The sequence below is a fragment of the Coturnix japonica genome, chromosome 19 (assembly GCF_054131305.1).
Source record: "Coturnix japonica strain WE chromosome 19, WE-NBRP24, whole genome shotgun sequence".
Classification (NCBI taxonomy): Eukaryota; Metazoa; Chordata; class Aves; order Galliformes; family Phasianidae; genus Coturnix; species Coturnix japonica.
Genome location: NC_140681.1, coordinates 5,160,728 through 5,177,413, shown reverse-complemented (window position 1 = coordinate 5,177,413; position 16,686 = coordinate 5,160,728). Strand labels below are relative to the sequence as shown.

The following is a 16,686-nucleotide window of genomic DNA, read 5'->3' as shown; positions in this document are numbered from 1 at the left end:
GAAAGATGCACATGAAATAAAGCCAGTGCCACAAGTGAACTGAACAAGCCCGTTCCAAATAGACCCACTGAACGTGTACCACGCCAAATAGAAGCAAGCTACAAATAGCCACAATATGAGAGCTCTGAGGAGCTGTTGTGAGATGTCCAAACCATGCAGTACATCCACTGCATCCCAGTGAATTGCACAAGGCAGAGACACCCAGTCCTTTCTAATATTGCCACAGACTTTCCACAGGGGTCTGACCTCACCTATAAATACCTCGGCTCTGACAGCGAGGCATTGCCACTTCCTGCACCAGATAATTGGTTTGAAAACTGAAAACAAACAAGCTCAGAGCACACAGGCAGGTCGCTTCATCCAGCAAAGGGCCAACAGAAGGGCAGCTTCAGTAGTCCCCACAAACCTTATTTTGAGAGTTTTGGGATAGACATGAATGAAAATAAAACTGTTTGTGTCCCGTGAAAACTCAAGATTGCCAAACTAAATTAATAATAATAGTAGCAGTAATAATAACGTTTCAGTACTACACAGGTACAAACCCAAAACCTTGTGAAGTTTTTCATTAAAAAGATCCCACCAAGCAATCCAAGGACTTGCCCAAGATGCCCTCCAGCAGCAGCTCCACAGAGAGGGCATCAATACAGCCCTCTTCCCAAAAACCCTTCATTTGGAGACCAACACCCTTCTCAAGCACAGCATTTTGTTGCTGGGAAGCTCTTCCCACCTCCCCTGAACCCAGATCTGGCTCACGTGGTCGTTCCTGCAGGTATCTTTTCTGGCAATCTCCACCGCAGTAACACGGGCTGCAGATCTGAAGCCTGCTGACAATACCTCGAGTGGCAGAGATAAGGGCAGGAAATGCCTCTCAGTATAACGCATCGACACTCCCACCCAGCGCTTTTCCCAGCCCACTTCCACCATTGTTTGCTGAAAGATGAATAAATACACCCCAAAGACACCTGAAGTAGAAACGATGGTCTAATTCTGCAGCTCTTCCAGGAGGTATCTGCTGCTCCTTCCAGCACCAAGAACTAGCTGGTCCTCCAGCCAACCTTTAAGGAGCAAAGAGGTTCCCAGGGAGGACTTCCTAAGGGATACGCAGCTTGGCTCCCAGACTTAGGCACAGGGCCTCGAGCACCCTCCATGGACAGAATCATAGAAGCCTTAGAGTTGGAAGGGAAATTTAAAGCTCATCTGCTCCAGCTCCTCTGCAATGAACAAGGACATCCACAGCTAGATAGGCCGCTCAGAGCCTTGTCCATTCTGGCCTTGGGTGTCTACAGGGATGGGGTATCCACCACCTGCTGACCAACCCATGCTAGTGCCTCCTTCACCACAGAAAACCTTTCCCTTATATCCAACCAAAATCTCCCCTCTTTAAATCTGAAAGATCCCCCAAAGCCTCACAAACACCTCAGCTCCATCGCTGGTTTCCAGCGACCTGCTTCCCTTGCTGTGCCAAAAAAGTGGTAAGCTGACATCTCATCACACACACAGGACAGCCTCATTACAGCAAAGTTATGGGCCCAAGCATTTGTTTACCTGCAAAGCGACACAGAAGCTGGCTGTGTGGGTGGCTGCGGTTTTCAAGGCAGTGCATTTTGGTTTCTGTTTTATTTAAGGAAAAGGAAAAGAAAGAAAAATAAGAACCCAAAAAGACACCACTTTGTTGCATGCTGTTTCCATGAGCTCAGCAGCTCAGAGCACAGCACATCCTGCGAGACGTGGGGCAGCGAAGGCAGCCGTGCCAGGGCCAGAAGGAGGGTGAGACACACAGTATTGTATTGCAGCTGCAGGAAGGACCTGCTCCAGCAGTGTCAGACAGTGGTGCCTGCAGTGGGCATGCAAACATGGCCAAACACAACCCACACAAAATAAAGTTTGCACTTCCTGTGCAGTGTGGCTCATTTGCATCCCACTAAGTTCAGGAGGATCATTTTAGGCATTGGCCTCACTTGCACTACAAAAGACCCTGATTCTCCCTTGAAGAGCGCTTGCAAGGAAGAAGGGGACTGGTGATTTACATGGACACAGTGACAGGACAAGGGGAATGTCTTTAAACCAGAAGTGGTGAGATTTATGTTAGATGTTAGGAATAAATTCTTCACTCAGAGGGTGGTGAGGCCCTGGCACTGCTGCCCAGAGCTGTGGGTGCCCAACCCTGGAGCTGCCTGAGGCCATGGCTGGGCCCTGAGCAGCCTGAGCTGATGGGGCAAACCAGCAACAGCAGGGAGTGGGACTGGATGATTTAAATTCCCTTTTAACCCAACCATTCTATGATTCTATGACTCTGATTTCAGCTGCCAACCCTGCGCACGGCACCCTCAACTTGCCTTCAGCCTCTGTGTACAAACATTTTCCCACATCTGATACAGTGACTGGTATTTACACCCTGCAAAGAGATAAACAGAGCACACTTGTTCTCCTGCTCCAGGGCTGCCCCCCCAGTCCATCCTACCAAGCACTCAATATGCAGACATGGCTGCAGCTCTACTGAGGATGAGGCTGGGTCCCTGAAAGCAGCCCCACTGTTGGTGACAGACAAGGCAGAGCTAAGACCTGCAAATCCCCTGCCACATCTCCTCAAGGAGCTGCTTAAAGCACAGCATGACACCAGCAGAGTGCACACACTTGCAAGAGCCCTTCATGTAAGTGTCATCAAGCGACTTCATTTTTATTCCACTTCATTATTATTTTTTTAAGATAAATATAAATACACAAACTCTAGCAGAGCAATCTTGGAACGGGACACAAGGCAGTTGTTTCATAGCCAAAGAATTCCTTTAAGCTGAGCACCTTTCAAGCAAGAGCAAAATATACAAGAGCAGCCTCTGCTGCCATGGAAAAGATTGCTCTTATTCACTGGATTATTTGAGGGAAGACACCTGCAGGACTGGGCCCAGTTCTGGGTGAAACATCTGCATTCACAGCATAAAGACAAGTCAGAGGCGTGAAAAGCGACAGAAATAGCCCTCTCCTCCCCACCTCAAGTTAATCTTCTCTCAGCTGGAATTGGAAGCCAAGCACAAAAGCCTATAGCAGGGACCTGAGCACATAAGCAGCCTGCAGCAGAGGAGAAAGCAGAGCAGTTCTTCATCGCTTGCAAACAGCATGCAGAGACAACCAGAGAGATGCCAGAAAGCCACCAAGAATGCAGGGTGATGAACTGAAGGACCAAGGATCAAAAGTTTTTGTTTGTTGGTTTTTTAAATAAGCAGAGGATACATCAGAACAAGAGGGACTTGTTAGAATGAGCAGAGCCCTGAAGTGAGGTTTCTTGCTTTATTAGAGCACTGCATGTCTCACGTCCCATGTTTTGGGCAAACGGTTCATCAGAGCATCACTGATAATGATACTGTGCCAAGAAATACCGCCCAAACCACTGCAATCTCACACACCTGTAACAGGGGACTCAGCTGCTGGGTCTGCCCAGTGACAGTGGACAGAAGACCTGCCATCAGAGGCCAAGCTGGGAGTTCAAATCATCCACAGTTAGCACAGAGATGCACAGCACCTCCAAGGAATCCCAGCCCCAAACGCTTGCTTCCCCCTGCAGTGCCACAAGAAAGTCATATTTCCTACAAACCACAGGGGAGAAGGATGCCAGAAAGCCTGCGGTGAAAGGCTGCAATGCAGCTTCCCAGCCTCACAAGGCTTTGCTATTTGCAACTGAAATGTGCAATTCTCCGATACCACACTTCGCCAGGCAGGATCTCCACACGGTGACTCAGGTGACAAGGCACAGGGAGAGAAGTTACGGATGCCCCATCCCTGGAGGTGCTCAAGGCAAGGCAGGATAGGGCTGTGATTGACTCAATCTGGTTATGGCTTCCGATAGCTAATTCTTGCAGGCACTACGCAGCTCCTCCCGCACCCTGCTGTGAGCCCCACAGCATCTGCAAGGTAACCACACAGAGCACTGAGAATTATGAAAAATCACTGCCACATGACTTCATTTCACTGCTATCTCAGAAGCAAACTGCTCCTTTCTTCACTCAGCATCTACAGCATTTTATGCAGCAAACATCCAACTTGAGCAAATGAAAGGAAATTCAAAGTGGTGAGAAATGTTATTTGAAAAACATAAGAAGATTTCAGCCAAGAGCCCTCAGGGGACACAGCTCCTCCAGGCTGCTCCAAAACCCCTGTGAGGAAGAGGGGTCACACACAGCCTCTGGGCAACAGATCCCATCAGAAATTGGGAGTTTCAGGAGAGATTCTTGGCTTTCCCACAGGTTCCCTGTATGCAAAATGAGTAACTTAATCTGTGCCCCAATTACCTTCTTGAAGCGCAGACACCATTCTACCTGTTTGCAACAAGGGAAGTTCCACTGCTGCTCGATGCAGAGGTGAATTTAGCAATGGAGGTGAATCAACGTAAGTTATAATTCCTCGCCGAACAGGAAACTCGAAACATAAAGCTCAATTATTTCCCTGGGAATTAAAAACATTTCGCTTTGGGCACTTTATCTCTGGTTCCAGATAATCTCTCTCTCCTCAGCACGCTCCTTCCGAGCAGAGGGAATGAAATACGAGTAAGGAGGAAAAGAGTGGAACAGCGAGTCCAAAGATCTCCTTTGGAGCTGATGCTGGTAACAGAAAAATGTAAGCGCCTCGTTCTCTTCTCCTCCCAACTGTCCCACCCTTAATAACGTTGGCTCTTGTTCGAGGAAAGCCCCCTCAATATTTTCACCATATATTTCCTGTGAACACCCAACCCAGCACAATATACATTCTTTTTCCCAGCACTATTTCAACACGGGCTTATTTTCTTCTCTTCCTTCAGAAAGGCCCCCTGTGCCAAGCAGCCCTCCCCTGCCTGAGGCTGCATGGGGACACACACTGCTTCCCAGCAGCAAGGGAAACAAGCCAGCCATGATCCCCAGATGTACACACAGTGGCCACTAAGCTCCTACAGGAAGCCAGAGCTGCTCTGCAGAGCTTCTGCCCCTGGTCCATGCAGTGCTCTCAAGGCTGCAGCTGAAGCAGCCCCTACTGGCCCTGCAGTATGAAATCCCAGTCGTGCCTTTTGCTCTCAGGTCACTCTGGGCTCCAGCCACCAGCCTGGAGCAGGGACAGGGACACGTCAACCAGCTGGAACATGGAGAACCAAGCCAGGAGTTTGAATCCAGATCAAATCAGAACTAAGTCCAAGGGTTTGGTTTCAAAGCACACACCGAACGAGCCTTGTGTAATAGAGAAAACTGTTCAATACCCTGCAAATCTTCAGGGACCATGCACTAATTGCATCGATTCGTCTTCTCCGATGAGGGCTGCATGCTTTGAGCCACGAGCAAAGTCCCTCTGCCCACAGCTGAGATAGGGCAGCACTTCACAGCCCCAAAGGAGACGATGCTGAGAGACAAGGAAATTGTGTTCCTCCAGGAATTCATTACACACGCTGCTCCCCTTTGCTCTCCCAAAGAAGAGTATCTGCTAACAAAATTTATCTCCAGCATCAGAGGAGCAGCGGGATCCCTGCCCCCAGGCAGAGAAAGGAAGATCAGAGCGGGACTTCTGTGCAAACACGAACCCAATCCCAGCTGCCCTCGCACGATGCAGACCCAGCCCTGAGCCAGGCAGCTGGCAGGGAAGGCAAAGCACGCAGCGGCACTGATTACATGGAACAGAAATTAATTGAGGGCATAAGTCTCCTGTTCTGCTCTCCATTTATTTTTCCACAGCTCACCGTATGCGTGCGGGTTGCAGCGTGGGGAGCAGCCCAGCCCATCTGTGACAGCGGTATCACCACCTCCTGTTTGTTTTCCTGGTAAAGCTTCCGCTTCGTACCAGCCCTGCAAGGATGCACACGGAGCTGCACACCCAGATCCTCCTTGCTGACATCACATGCTACGAACTCAGAAGATTTGGAGCCTGAAAGCAGCAAGTGCACACAAATCAGGCTTCAGGGTAAGACGTGGATATAAAAAATAAGGCTAATTTCCATCAGGATCTCAAAAGCAGCACTGCAGAAGCCCACACCCTTCCTGTAAGATACGGAGCGCTGCTTGCCTGCATGCTACGCTTTTTGACCAAAGTCCTTTTATTGTTTAAAGCCACTTGCACACATTTTGGAATATGGAAAAAAAAACAAAACAACCAAACAAACCAACAGAGGGAACTGCCCTGCTGGGGACACAACACCAGCTCAGATAAGGGAACAGATTTAGCATGGATGTGTCTGATGGGAGCTGAAGGTGCCTGTTACACACCTGCCAGGAGGACTATTGATTCTGCAGGAGATGTAGGAGAAGATGCTCTTCCACAATCTGATTCATTCCCTTTAAACAGCAGTAGCATTTAATTATTGTTAACCAAATGCCTTCAGCTCTGATGCTGACTGACATTATTGAGCTCATCTATAACCATTCCAATGACCCTCCAGAGATCTTAACCACACAACAGAGGAGCCCATACATCTCCTGTTTGCTGGGGGCAAGGGAGCTTCCCACCCACCTGGAGCCTGCAGGTTCTGCTGGGAAGGCAACTTGGAGAAAAACAATCTATCCACACTACAGTGCACAAAATGTTGTTCCATGAAGCTCATGCATCTGAGTTGGTGGCCTACGGCACTGCCCTTATGCCCTACTGAACTCCACAGTGACCTATTTGTTCTATTACTAAGCCACGTGCCCACTGTTCCTCCATGCCAAAAGTTATAGACCCTTGTCCACCTCTACCCCAGGCTGGGACAAGGAGGAGGCCCTGAGGCTGCCAAACCCATACCCATGGCACAGGGTATACCTACAGCTATAGGTATCAGCCCATGCACAATAATGGCAGTGAGGATCAGTGCCTGCTGATATGACCACTGCAGGGCAAGCATCCTCCTGAAGCCCATGAGTGTATTTCATTGCATCTTTCAGAAAGCTGCCCCATAACACTTCCAGGGGATATGGGCTCCATGGCATGCAGACCAGCATCAGCTCTGCATGAGAAGCTGCTGACCTTGGCCAAGGGAAAGCATCTACACCAACAGCCACACCACCGCCTCCCACCTCGGCTCAGGCTCAGCTCATTTTGTCTCATCTCAGATGCAAACCATCAGATTTAAACAATACGCAGCCTTCTGCAGCGCCAGCACCACCAGCTTCAGTCTTCAATCAAACACCCGCCTTGCTTGCAAGGCAGATTTTATGTTTCTAAAGTACCTTATTTTTAGGAGCAGTTATCAAACCATACGTCACCATACATGCCCTACTTTTCGTGTTTTCTGTATCTACTCTTGGCCACAGTCAGAGATGGCACACTGGCTCGACTTGTTGTGCTGACACAAAGTTTCATCCAATGTTTATTATCTATTACTCTTCAAAGATGACTTAGGATACTTTACATTGAGTTGACTGCCATCACTGTACCAGAACTGCCAAGCCCTATACAAATCTCAGTAGAGAAAATGATGGTGGCCTCTCAGGCAATATGGGGCACACAGCATCCTTCGTGCTCCTCTTCTGACAGATATTTGACCTCCGAGCTACTCAGCCAGCAGGTACACAGAGCTCACAGCTGTGCAATGCTGCCAGCATCCCATATTGCAACATGGAACTGCTGCAAAGCGATGCCTCATGCTTGGGGTTTCCCATACAGACCATCAGAGGTACCATCACTATGCCACAGTGTCACACATAACTTCTGCAACAAAGGGAAGGTAACCAGCATGGATGAGCAGAGCCGTGCACCTCCAGCCTCCCCTCCTGGCTGACCTCTCTCTTCCCTTCAGAAACAATGGACTTTGCAGCTCAAGGGCAAAGCGTTGTGATGCTGGGTGCTGAGCAGCCCCTCACCTGCAGCACAGCACTAAGAACTAACAAGCAAACTCACGAGGGAGATCTCTTGGCAACACGGGGTGAGAGAAAAGAAGGGGAAAATTGCTGCCAGCTTGTTTGTGTGCACTTAGGGTGGCATTTCCAACCCTATAATTGTTGCATAATGAATTTAGCAATGGAGTTCAAGAGCTATGATTCATCCAGGCCAAAAAAACATGAGTCAGCCCCCAAAGCATCATGAGATGTTAAAATTATATACATTTAACTTGAGCTTGACAAATCTGAAGGAGCAGCGTAACAGCAAAGCGTCTCAATGCAACTCAAAACACCGTGCAAAGATCCCCGCTCCTCCCGGCCAACACGAGCTGAGCACAGCATTGCTAATAATTTACACCCAGCCCCAGCGTGCAGCTCAGGTTATCGGCTGGATATTGGCACCTGATGCTGTGTGTGCTGCGCAGCAGAGAAGGAGAGCTGATCTCTGCAGGGGGCAGCATGAAAGAAGGCAGATTTATTAGGGAAAGGGATGCCTATGTTAGAGTGATTGGCCAGTAGGCAATGCAGGGAACACCTCAAGAACAGTAAGATACTTTCCATAGGCTGCTTAAAGCACGTCCTGTGTTCTGACATCACAAAGCTTTCGTATCTATACGGAAAGAAAAGTCTTTCTGGAATGAGATAGGGTGCAAAGTCAAAGCAGAACAGCTATTCTGGGTTACCTCCCCAGGTGACTCCTCACTCTAGAGTGACACTGCCTTTTTCTAGTTTAATTCACTTTAAAAATAGATTAGGCCAATGGTTCTGATCTGCAAGGCCATGGTAGCCAGCCCACCACTTTTAGAGCATCCTTAATTAGAGCCTGGATATGGGGACATGCAGGGCTCCAGGATGCAGATCTGATGACCCAAATTTGGGAGCATTAACCTAGAGCAGGAAAGAAAGCAAGAGGGTCTGCACAGAGACAGGAGCTGATGCACAGCATCCACCCCTATAGCAGCCATACCAACATCCTTCAGCTTCTCCTCTCAATGTACAACAGAAGAACAGTCCATGCTCCACACTGCCAGCCCCAAACCAAACAGCGCTGTAAGAAACCCACAATCTGTGCTTTGCATGGAAGCAAAGCCACCTTATAAAGCCATTTCTGTTTCAGGTTCATTGGAGTTTACCACTTATCAAAGTTCTGTTTAGCCTCATTAATCACAGCCTATCAAGCTCTTTCAAATGCAAACAGAAAAGAGTACTCAACAAGCACACTTCGTGTTTCAGCCCTCTCCCACTGAATTACAGAAAGGCACAGAGCTGGAATGCCCACCCACCTGCCTCCTGCTTTGCAATCCCTTCCCATGGGATTCCATCAGCTGATTGCTCTGGAAAAAAAAACACATTATCTCTTCCCCTCCAGCTAGCAATATTCCAAAGCAGCACCAACACTTTGTGTGGGAGGAAGGGCAAGGAAAGGCAGGGGCACCACTCCTGGCTGTAGGATTCAGGGCAGTCTCTGTGTGCAGGGATGGCCACAGAACCTTTGTCAAAGGCCATGAACTTGTTACCCAGGCCTCGAGGGCAAGCAGCCCCGCAGCTCAACTAATCACATCAACTGATATACGTGTTTGCTTTGTATGGGTATCGAGGCTCAACGTTCCTGGAGCTATTCATTCTTCTAGGAGTCTACGTGGCTCTGCTGACCACTGTATTTACACATTGCTGTGAGATCCGCAAGAAGGTCCAGAAGGAAGAAATGCATCACCACAAGAAGCAGGATGTGCCCCAGCAAGGAGGGCTGCCAAGGGCTCCTGCTGAGCTCAGGCTCACACTACACCTGGCACCGAGCAGCCAAGCAAGACCCAGCACAGGAACAGACATCAGGCTGCTCACCTTCACCCCAGCCACAAAAGCACCAGCATCTCCCTGAAAATAATACATATGAATAATTGTAGATACGATGTTTGTATTTATTATTAGGCTTCATGTATTTTTGTATATGCCATATTAGTTACGTGTTTGCATGGATGCATAGATCATACCTACACTGATAGCTATAGAGACAGATATCTGAGTAGATACAGAACTCCCTCTCTGCATGTATACATACACACACACATATACACACACACAAAGCAAACTACATTGTAGAGCAAGAAGCAGCAGCATGCACAGCAGCAAACCCCAATCAGGAGCACGGCAGTGAACCAGCACCGATGTGCAGCAGCTGTCAGAAGGGCGCTGTCGAGATGAATGAGATAGGAGCACGTGGAGAGGAGCTGAGGAGACTGTAGATTAACAGAAGAAGACAGATTTCTAGTAAGATTGCGATAAGCCTCTTTAAACATCCCTGAAGGAAGAGCCAGCTGGCAGGGCTGCCCACAGAGGTGCTGTAACTCAAGCAGCAGTGCACAGCAAGCAGCTGACCCTGCTCGCACATCCCCGCTCACACCTGCAGCTCTTGGGGTAAAGCAGTGCACCTGAACCCTGCTGTGCTCAGCACAAGGAACTGCAGCACATCACCTGGATGAGGAGGATCAGCTCCTTAGTGCAATGAGCTGGGCTATGATTGCCCACCGCACCACTTCTGAGCAGTTTCAAAGGAGACATCCAGCATTCCCCTCCTGCAATGGGCCACCCCAAGCACAGCACTGATGGTGCAGGATCTGCTGAATGAATGGGAGAGGGCAATTCAGTGCCCGCAGAAAGGCTGACCTCTCTCCAGCCAAGGAAATGAACCCTGTGCAGAGGCAGGCCCTCCACCTCCTATCTTCATTCATAACCACTAAAAACATGAGAGCTTCCCAACTTGAGCCACGCACAGATAAAAGCAAAGGAGATTCACACCCAATATCAGGTTAAGGAAGGTCACAGCTAAACTCCCCTTCACATCTAGAGATGCAGAAACATTCTTCAGGATGGGGATAAGAAGGGAAGGACACCTCAGAGACCCTTCAGCCCAATTCTGCTCTTTCATTCATTTACATAAGATAAAAACATGACACTCCTCCATCCACAAAGGCTCCATTATTTGTCAGCCTCAGACTCTGTCACCAGTATTCCAGTAAACTTGCTCGATGTTTTTCTTCTCACTGGATGAAACGTGCCTGGAGGCAACAGGCATTTATAAATTATTAAACCAAGGGAAAATGAGGTCCTAACAAAGTGGCTGCAGAAGCGATGTGGGAGCACAGAGAGCTGGTACCATTGGTACCTTTGGTACCAGCACACTCACACAGGGCTGTTTTCCAGCTCGAAAGACCCAACAAGAAGACATTGTTGTTAGTGGGCAGCCCAGGCACGCGGCCCTGATGTCAGAAAGCAGCAGCAGTATCTCAGGGTTTCATCGCATCCAGCGCAGATATCTAAAGTTCAACACTTCAAACCTCGGTTTGGTTATAAAACACTCATGTGTGTCCTCCAGGCAGAAGGAAAATAAGTTTTATAACCCCACAAGAGATCTCAGAACACAAAGTAAAACCCATAAAAATAACCCAGGTAGAGAATTTACAGCATCACGCACCGTTTTGGTTCCAACTCTTAGCGCACAGATTAAGCAAGGGCAGCACAAATGCAGAGAAGCTCTTCACATTCAGGTTTAGCACAATGAACGTGGCATCAGCCCCTCCAGACAGCTCAGTCTGGAGTGAGGGCCCCATCCTGCTCTGCCTGCGAGGAGCAACAGGGCAGCTCGGGTCAAGGTGAGCATGAGGGCAGTGCACCGAGCTGCTGCTCACCGTGCTGCTCCCAGGGTGTTTCTCAGGGAGCAGAGAAGGGCCCCAATGCAGACTGTTGTTTCCCAGCTCTGTGCTCCTCTCAGCAATCCGGGAAAGGCTACTTCAATGCTGTACTTAGAAACATCCTCCTACTCCAGCAGAGTCACCCTGGTGCAAGAAGAGACCTTTCCACAGGCACTAAGCAGAGATCTGAGCGAGAACTCGTGCTCTTGTCAGAGTCACCCCAAGCATCCCCAGCTCATCACACCCGGTGTGGAGGGACTGATGCTCCCCCAGGACTCACACCGCCAGCCTCAGCCGGCACCCCGGTGCCATTCCAGCAATTACGGCTGTTTATATTTACACTGCCTCAAGAACATTGCATCCACACCTCAATTATGCCAAAGGGGAATCTCCAAAGCAACGAGCAAAATCCAACAGCAAACCAAGCCAAACCTCCTCAGCCCCTCGGGTTCCGCACGATGACCCCCGCTATAAAGGCGCATTAAACACCGAAGCGGGTCTCCGCTTGGAGCAAACTGCCTTAAAGAGGTAATCACGCCTTCAGCAGCAGCCGTGTCCGAGATAAGGTCGGACAAATTCACCGAGGGATTTACCCGGAGCAGCGCCGCGTTATTCCAGCGCCCGCTCGGCTGCCCCCAACTCCGCGCCGTGATTGCGGCCACCGCTCGTAGAGCCCCGCAGCCGGGAGGACCCCTCGGCCCTGCCCCTCCCGCACCGCCCCGAACACGCTCCGGGGGGCAGCCCCGCTCCGCCGAGGGTCCGAGGGACACCCGGCACATCGCCCTGCCCCCTATTCCTCCCCCAGCCCCGCTCCGCTCCGCTCCGCACTCACCCGCGGCGGCTCCCGAGGCCCAACGCCGCGCTCCGAGCTCTCCGCTGCTCCGCTGCTCCGGCTCCGCCCCGAGGTGGGGCCGCACCGGGGGCGGGGATGGGGATGGGGGGAGCCGGGGGAAGCGGGGCGAGCGGCGCTGCCCGCCCCTGGGACGGACCTTCCCGGCAGGTGCGGGGCTGTCCCGCTCCGCCCCGCAGCATTCCGGGGATAAGCGATGCGTGCGGCCGGTGGGTGATACATTGTAGTTGCTTTGGGGGTTTTTTAAGGGTCTTCTGGTTTTCTCCGTCTTCCTGAGGCTGCCGAGAGCGGCTGGAAATAAAGGCAAACCCCGGCTGCTGAAGTTTGAAGGGCCGCGGAGGATATCCGGGTTAGAGGCAGCTTCGCCCCTTTTTGGTCAGCAAAAGTAGCCGAGCGTGGCAGCGGTTCCTGTTTGTCACAGCGCGAAGCGATGCAGGAGACAGCGGTATTTTAAAGGAGAAACTCCAATGCAGCGTTCACATCCCGTGTGAGCACTGAAACTGACCGATGCTGAACACAAACACTGCTCCTTTCCCAGGCAAGCAAAGTGAGGCGGCCCAGAGCCTTTGCTGGTGCCCTGGGAGCTCAGCCAACAAGCGCCGTGCTGCCCAATTCACCCTGCAGGGCCGATGCTTCACAATGCCGTCAGATCCGGCCCCGGTGCTTTCTGCGGGGCTAATCGGGTTTCGGTAGGTTTGGAGGATTAATCACCATCGGCCCCATTTCCTCCTGGGAAGCAGCCTCTGCTCGGCTGCAGGTGACAGAGCAGCAGGAGGTGGCTCAGATCAGCGTGCTGTGGGGTCTGTTACAAAGTCCTAATGCAACAAATAGCCCCAGTTCGGGATGTGGTTCACTCCTTTGAATTGGACAATGAGGATTGAGTGGTTAAGGATAATGAATGAGTGTCTCTGCAGCTGTACTGGGGTGTGGAGGAGCATCCAGAGTATCGCAGTGCTTTAAGGTGGGAATCCCATCTGATGGCATCTCACAGAATCATTAGGGCTGGAAAGACCGGAAAATCCCCAGGTCCAACCCCAGCCCACCCCACCGTGCTCACTGCCCACATCCCTCAGTGCCACAGCTCCACGCTTCATGAACACCCCCAGGGATGGTGACTCCCCCTCCTCTCTGGGCAGTTGTGCCATTGCATCACCGCTCTTTCCATGAATAAATGTTTCCTAATATCCAACCTGAACTTCCCCTGGTGCACCTTAAAGCCATCACCTCTTGTACGAGTCACCATTGACACATGGAGCAGTGTCTTAACCATATGGACTTGTCTGACGAATGCATTTATAAATGCAAACATCTGGAAAACAAAGCTAACAAGAAGGAATTACAACTATGTCCCTCCTCCTCGGTGCATCACAGCGGTGCTGTATGGGAGGAACGGGAAGATGTTCAGGCAGGATGAAGGTGAATTGTGGCTCTGGGAGCACCCTGAGATCCCCACCCACCCCGAGGCTCAGGAGTGTGGGATGCTCCAATGCTGGCAGCTGAGCCCCGGGCTGCAGGAGAGCCAGGCAGCTCAGGATCACGCTCTGAAGCCCATAATTCAGTTTGTTTATTGAAAATGTGTTGTAAGCACAGCTGCTTTCTGAGGCACGTATAGTAATGATGGGGGAGTCACATAAATATACTGGCTCCGGGCCAGCGCAGTGAGTCAGTGCGGAGAGATGAAACGCATCTGAACAGTTGACAGGACTGAAAGCACAAAGATTCATTTTCTGTTCAGCAGTGGGGTATGAGCGTTGCTATCAGGAAGAGAAGGGCAGCTCTGTGTCTGCAGGCCCTCACAGCTGAGAAGGTGGAGGAGCTGCAGGGCCGAGGGAGGACACAGCTCTGCCCCTGCTGATCCCTGCAGATCAAAGCTCTCCATTCAGTTGCCAACACAAAGATTTGGAGACAGAACAGAAATGCAGTTGTTTGGTTTTTAATGCCATCCAAACTCCTTCGGTCGGGTAATCTAATGTTTGCAACAGCAACAACAAAATGGCAAAGATTTTGGTTCTGCCTTGAGCCCTTGAGTCCTTTGCTTGGGTAAGTTCACTCTTTGCTGGGAAGGTCTGAGAAGAGGGTTTTCCTCTCGTGCTTTTATGACACGTGGGCTGCTGGGGGAGCAGACCAGGCACCAGCATCCAACTGAGTCCTTTGGAGAAGAAAGGCTTGGCAGAAAGCTGCAGCGCTGCAGCAGCGGGTGGAGGGCAGCGAGCAGAGCCTGCAGCACACACAGGAGGAGCTGCCAGCCCTGAGCTGAGGTCAGAAGTGTAGAAGTGAGGGCATGGCAAAACAGCCTGAGCTCCATGTGCATGCAGAGCTGACATGTTTGTTGTCTCTGCGTTGCACAGGAACAGCTCGTCACAGCAGGGAGCAGCCCCACGCCCTGAAATCCATCAGTGCACCATCCAAAGGCATTGCCCCGCATTCCCTCTCCCCTTTATTTTATGTTTCCAAGACTACAGGTTTAATTTCCTAGCAAAGTTTCCTTTTCATGACCTTCCAAGGTCTCTTGATGTGTTATTCGAGGTTGTGGTCGCTGCCATCACAACGTGAGGCCAATGGTGAGAGGTTTAGAAAGGCCTCCAGAAGCCCCACACAGTTGCTGTCTGTGCTAAAACCCACCCCAGCTGAGCACAAACCTCTTGGTGTCTTACAGAGCGAGTCATGGAACAGCCAGGGCTTGACTGCAAAAGGAGAATTGGAGGAAGGAAACCAGCAGGAGAGAGGAGGCAGGAGGGCACTGGAGGAAACCTGCAAGTGACAGCAGAAATACAGGCTAAGGCAGGGATGGAGGGGCAGGTTGTCTGCCTGCATCCATCTCTCCTTGTTCCTGTGAGCACAAAGATCAGCTCTCTATAAGCAGAACACTTTGCACCAGCTTCTAACATCCAGGATTTCCCCAGACGAAAGGCTACTGCAGGCACAAAAGCCAGGAGCAGGCCAAGAGTAAACTTCTCCAAAGCACTGAGCCAGGGCCAGGCTGACCTGTGCATGTGATGGAAGATTTCACGCCCCGGCAGGTACAGAATAGCAAAGACCAACAGCCTGCAGGGTCTGAGGAGCAGAGCTGCGTGGGGCAAGCACTGACCTGAGCAGTTCTGGGGGAAGACCAGCTGGACACCACGATGATCACTCTGCTCCCAGCACGGTTCAAGGGCTGAAAAGCTTTTGCATTATAACAGCTTTGCATCTTGTTCCTCTCCTCCAATCCTTGGGCTGCTGTTAATGCCTATTACTTACCTTCTGCACAGCGGGGTGGGAAGATTAATTAGGAAGATTGTCTCAAGGTGCAAACTTTGCATCTGGCTGGAAATTTTGAAGGTCAGAAGGAAGCTGGTTGAACCCGGTGTCTGTGTGCCTGGGAGAAGGGCTTTAAGGGCTATCACACAGAATAGTTGGAGGGCTACCTCTAACTTAAAGTCAAGATAAAGGCACAGAATGCTTCTGGTGCTGCACAGCCTCGTGGTGCTCACATTCGAGGCTGTTAGTAGGGATGACAGCTCTGAAGTACCCTCCTGTTCCAAAGGGGCTTTGAATCAGGAGGGCAGCCCAAGGATCAATGTGTTTTTAGGGAAGAAACCTCACATAGACAAAGCAAGGTGGTGGATATATTGAGGGGATGGCTCAGCTTTGAGATAAAACAGTTATTTTCAGCTGTGTCCACTCCCTCCTGTCAGTGAAGTAAGTCACTGCCCCCCATAATGGCCTTGAATTTCTTGTGTTTTGTCCTTGAAGAAATCATTCTGCCTATAACTCTCTTTGTGGAACGGAGCTGCTCAGTGTGATTTTGCCCATAGCTTTGCTTTGACGCTTTCCACCCAGCTGTCACGTACTGACCTCACTAAGAGCCCTCCCTCCTCCTGCCAGACATCTATTGATCAGCAATTTATTAAACTATCTCTCTGTGATGCACTTGGACCTCATAATGGTTCTCATCCATGAGCCTTCTCCCAGTATAAGCAAATACAGCCCGATAAGCTGTGTACACAGAGTGCACGGTGCTTAGCCATAAAACCCCCAGTGGCACTCAGATATTCGACAAGGCGGGATGTTTAAGGGCGTGCCCAACATTTGTTTAATATACAATAGTTTAATGAACGCCATCTGAGCTCGGCCTCCTCTGCAAAGAGGAAAAAGCAAGTAGGTTTCCTGAAGCATAACCCAACTGGCTTTTGGCAGACACGTGCTGCAGACCCTCCAATGGGGCTGCATGGGGGTCCCATCCCTCTGGAGCAGCAGAGCATGAGGAGCAGCCAGAGCTGGAGCCGGGCAGCACATGCAGCCATCAAGAAATGGAGATCCCGGCGGGCCATGCAACTTTAATGCTGCTGCTCAGCAGAGC

The 16,686-nt window shown here is 50.6% G+C and overlaps 1 protein-coding gene and 1 long non-coding RNA gene across 2 annotated transcripts in view; one reads left to right on the top strand and one right to left on the bottom strand.

Moving 5' to 3' along the window:
* Window positions 1-12,446, bottom strand: part of PPP1R16B (protein phosphatase 1 regulatory subunit 16B) — a 44,379-nt gene extending 31,933 nt beyond the window's left edge. The window contains exon 1 of the mRNA XM_015881405.3: window positions 12,327-12,446. The gene's annotated coding sequence lies outside the window, so the exon portion shown is untranslated. The remainder of the gene's footprint in view (window positions 1-12,326) is intronic.
* LOC146757822 (uncharacterized) lies at window positions 12,416-16,256 on the top strand. The gene is made up of 2 exons (XR_014935936.1): window positions 12,416-14,384; window positions 15,001-16,256. It is a non-coding gene; the product is annotated as an uncharacterized LOC146757822 (long non-coding RNA).
* The last annotated feature ends 430 nt before the right edge of the window (window positions 16,257-16,686 follow it).